Raw genomic sequence first — 5,000 nt, forward strand, 5'->3', positions numbered from 1 at the left:
TGGTAGTGAAGATGACGGTGGTGGTGGTGGTGAAGATGACTGTGGTGGTGGTGAAGATGACTGTGGTGGTGGTGAAGATGACTGTGGTGGTGGTGAAGATGACGGTGGTGGTGGTGGTGAAGATGACTGTGGTGGTGGTGAAGATGACTGTGGTGGTGGTGGTGGTGAAGATGACTGTGGTGGTGAAGATGACTGTGGTGGTGGTGAAGATGACTGTGGTGGTGGTGGTGGTGAAGATGACTGTGGTGGTGGTGAAGATGACTGTGGTGGTGGTGGTGAAGATGACTGTGGTGGTGGTGAAGATGACTGTGGTAGTGGTAGTGAAGATGACGGTGGTGGTGGTGGTGAAGATGACTGTGGTGGTGGTGAAGATGACTGTGGTGGTGGTGGTGGTGAAGATGACTGTGGTGGTGGTGAAGATGACTGTGGTGGTGGTGGTGAAGATGACTGTGGTGGTGGTGGTGGTGGTGAAGATGACTGTGGTGGTGGTGAAGATGACTGTGGTGGTGGTGGTGAAGATGACTGTGGTGGTGGTGGTGGTGGTGAAGATGACGGTGGTGGTGGTGGTGGTGGTGAAGATGACGGTGGTGGTGGTGGTGGTGGTGAAGATGACGGTGGTGGTGGTGGTGAAGATGACTGTGGTAGTGGTGGTGAAGATGACGGTGGTGGTGGTGGTGAAGATGACTGTGGTGGTGGTGGTGGTGAAGATGACGGTGGTGGTGGTGGTGGTGAAGATGACTGTGGTGGTGGTGAAGTTGACTGTGGTGGTGGTGGTGGTGGTGAAGATGACTGTGGTGGTGGTGAAGATGACGGTGGTGGTGGTGAAGATGACTGTGGTGGTGTTGGTGGTGGCGGTGGTGAAGATGACTGTGGTGGTGGTGATGGTGGTGGTGGTGGCGGTGGTGCAGCGGTTAGCGCGCTGCGCCACGACCGCCAACGCCGGTGACAACGGAGTTCTGGATCCGGTCCTGGGCCCCCTCCCCCTTACATCACATCAGCCTCGAATGAGCACCTGGTGCGGTGTGTAAACATGAGCACTCGGAGGGGAGACAAAGGCGGCCGGGCCTGGTGCTGGCCACACACCTTTCGCGTGCCGGGGCCGGGCTACATAGGTGCTACTCGCTAACAGCACTTGCCCCAACAGTCCGTGAAGGCTATACGGGAGATCTTTTTCATTGTATGTGTGTGCGTGTGTTTGTTTGCGTGTCAGCTTAACAAACGGTGGGTCAAAATGCCCCGACAGGAATCTAAACGGCCAATGATGCTTCTTGACGCGTCTCTTCTCTCTCGCTCTGCACGTGGCAAATCATTCTGCTTCTCCTCCTCCTCCTCACTAGCCCCACGTCCTTACTGCGGACGGTTTTTGGGGGTGAGATTGCGTCAATGTATAAATGCGTCGTTAAGCCCGCCACCACCCGACACAGCCAATCAGAAAGGTTTGTCACCTAAACAGAACGTGGCCAATTCGTTACTGCTTCAGCACCACACCGCTTGTGTGTTGGAGAGCAAATCCACAAACATTGACAACGCTTCGCCAGTAATTACCACCAGCATCATCAGGCGACAGCCAGATGAGTTGCTGCTGCCGATGGGACACTGAATTGAATGTCCAGAGGGGTTGTGAGTTTCGCTTGTGAAGTATTATAAAGTGTTATTGCACTGGTACGGCACTCACAGAATGTAGGTCGTGTATGCCTCACGGGATGTACTGCTGCTGAGCCTCGCCCCAGCAGCCTCCTGCTGCTGCCACCGCTCCGGCTCGCTCGGGGGATCCATCTGCACGGCTCGCCCACGTCGCGTGCCGGGGCCACCCCGACCGAGCGAGCGACTGAGCGAGCGACCGTGCCGCGCGCCGCTAAACGGAGATGCCCCAGCGTCACGGCGCGACATCTCCCGTCGCGTAGAATATCCGCTGTCGCTGAGAGACGCCGATGAGTGAACGCGACCCGCGTGCGGCTGTGCGTTCGGGCGGCGTAGCGGGTAGCGCGCCGCCGCGCTACGAACCCGGCGAGCCGAGTTCGGGTCCCGCTCACGGCCAACACCACCGGTGACGATTGTGTCTGAAGCGGCCCTGGGCCTCTTCCCCTAGGTCGACTCAACAACCATCATCATCGTTTTGTGGTTGTGGTGGTGGCATGGTTGACTCAGCCCGTCATCCATCCCTTCCCTCCGGGGGGGGAGGGGGGGGTCGATAAAGTGGGCATCGCTTTGTGGATAATTTGAACAACCGCGGTTGTCCCGTGAATATCCGTACTCGCCCCCGCTGTAGAAACGTGGAATTTCCACCACTACTGTGTCCTGTAGGGATGTGAACCCGTGTAACGACAGATCCAGACGTTTCTCTGGTAGTCGCAGCCGGCAGCAGCATCATCAGGCAATCGCCACATCGATGACACCGATTTCAGGCCCAAGTTCAGACCCGATTGGTTAATCGTGTACGGTGTGCTGCCCTATAGGAACACACCAGTGGTGGTGTTCTCTCTAGGAACACAGCGGTGGTGTTCCCTCTAGGAACACACCACCCGTGGTGTTCTCTCTAGGAACACACTGGTAGTGTTCTCTCTAGGAACACACCGGTGGTGGTGTTCTCTCTAGGAACACACCACCCGTGGTGTTCTCTCTAGGAACACACTGGTGGTGTTCTCTCTAGGAATACACCGGTGGTGGTGTTCTCTCTAGGAACACACTGGTGGTGTTCTCTCTAGGAACACACCACCCGCGGTGTTCTCTCTAGGAACACACCACCGGTGGTGGTGTTCTCTCTAGGAACACACCACCGGTGGTGGTGTTCTCTCTAGGAATACACCGGTGGTGGTGTTCTCTCAAGGAACACACCACCGGTGGTGTTCTCTCTAGGAACACACCAGTGGTGGTGTTCTCTCTAGGAACACAGCAGTGGTGGTGTTCTCTCTAGGAACACACTGGTGGTGTTCTCTCTAGGAACACACCGCCGGTGGTGTTCTCTCTAGGAACACACCAGTGGTGGTGTTCTCTCTAGGAACACAGCAGTGGTGGTGTTCTCTCTAGGAACACACTGGTGGTGTTCTCTCTAGGAACACACCACCGGTGGTGTTCTCTCTAGGAACACAGCGGTGGTGTTCTCTCTAGGAACACACCACCGGTGGTGTTCTCTCTAGGAACACAGCGGTGGTGTTCTCTCTAGGAACACACTGGTGGTGTTCTCTCTAGGAATACACCGATGGTGGTGTTCTCTCTAGGAACACACCGGTGGTGTTCTCTCTAGGAACACAGCGGTGGTGGTGTTCTCTCTAGGAACACACTGGTGGTGTTCTCTCTAGGAACACAGCGGTGGTGGTGTTCTCTCTAGGAACACACCACCGGGAGTGTTCTCTCTAGGAACACAGTAGCGGTGGTGTTCTCTCTAGGAACACACCGGTGGTGTTCTCTCTAGGAACACAGCGGTGGTGGTGTTCTCTCTAGGAACACACCGGTGGTGGTGTTCTCTCTAGGAACACAGCGGTGGTGGTGTTCTCTCTAGGAACACACCACCGGTGCGGTTCTGCTGGAGCACTCACAAACGGGGCCGTGTTTGCTCATCACGTGACCAAAAAGAAAATCATCATCGTTATGAATGAAGCGAAGTGTTTGTGTTTAACAAATAAAAAACCATGAGCTGTGTACAAAAAAAAAGCATTTTGCAACTCGACACGTTTCCTAGATTAGAACCGGGATTGAAATAGCCCGGCCGAACAAGGCCCCGTTCAGCCGGGCAGTTTCACTGATTGCACTGGTCAACACACTTTTTCTGGCATAAGGTATTCCAACGGTTCAAAGGTAATTTTGGGGTGCCGATTCCAAATCTGGCATCAGTTTTTGTCCATCACATCAGGTTTTTGAAATATCAAATATTGCATTTTCAATAAAAAATGCAGAATAAAAATATTAATTGAAATGTGGATATCTACATAAAATGATATTATAAACACACTATCCTAAAAATACAGCACCATATTTTAACACTAAAGCAGTCACTGACTCGCAACAACTTGCAATCATAAGTGACAGAGTTAATTTCGGGTAAAATCAATGAAAATGGGGTAAGCCGATAGCATAAAAATGAGATGTGATAGAGCAAATCTGAGATCAGATTTGGAAGACTTTGCTGTTTTTTCTTGGATTTTTATGTTGCGTGTCGTCACTTTAAGATGTTTCTCGTTCATGTTTTTGTTTGTTGCGGTTGCACCCGAGTCAAGAGCCGAATGGCTCACAGGGTTATACCTAATTGGAATCAGCACCCTGAAATTAGTCTAAAACAGCTGCAAAAGTCCAGGCCAGAAAAAAATGTATTTTTTTTTTGACGTGTGTAATGAATGCTGCAGAGCTTTCGCAATCCGTACACTTGATAAGGATACAACGACGGATGTTGAGCCATTGATCCCCCATTTACGGGACACTTTGAATTGCTAGTTTTGATTGACTCGCATCATGTTGGGTCATCCAAATTGGATCATTGATGTCGCATGATTCGCATTGGATCATTGAAAATAGATTCTTCACATTGTATCATTCACGTTGTATCGCTGATATTGGATTATTGTTACTGGATCAATCGTATTGAATCATTATCAGTGCATCATTGACATTGCATCATTGACATTAGAGCATTCACATTGGATCATTCATATTGGATCTTCTACGCAGTGCCGATGTTTAAACACCGCACCAGATACATTACGGTACTTATTTAAGGCCCAGTCGACCTAGGGGAGGCCCAGTTATTGGTGATGAGTGGGAATGGAACATGAGTGCGTTAACTATTGCGTCACCGCTCTACACACACAGACACAAAGATCCCCCGTTTAGCCTTAATAGATGTTTGAGGCAAGTGCTGTTTTAAGGCCGGCATGGCACAAGAGGGGGTTGGTGACCAGCACCACACCCGACCACCTTTGTCTCCCTAGAAGCAATGTTTATACATTGTCCTTTTGAGGCTGAGTCGACCCAGTGGAGGCCCATGACTGGTTCAGATAATCACCACT

The 5,000-nt window shown here is 51.6% G+C and overlaps 1 protein-coding gene across 1 annotated transcript in view; it reads left to right on the forward strand.

Annotated features, from left to right (window-relative positions):
- LOC133356714 (NUAK family SNF1-like kinase 1) overlaps window positions 1-5,000 on the forward strand; it is a 36,270-nt gene that overhangs the window by 10,411 nt on the left and 20,859 nt on the right. The window lies entirely within an intron of this gene.

The sequence above is a fragment of the Lethenteron reissneri genome, chromosome 55 (assembly GCF_015708825.2).
Source record: "Lethenteron reissneri isolate LAM-NWPU_2019-01 chromosome 55, ASM1570882v1, whole genome shotgun sequence".
NCBI classification, from domain to species: Eukaryota; Metazoa; Chordata; class Hyperoartia; order Petromyzontiformes; family Petromyzontidae; genus Lethenteron; species Lethenteron reissneri.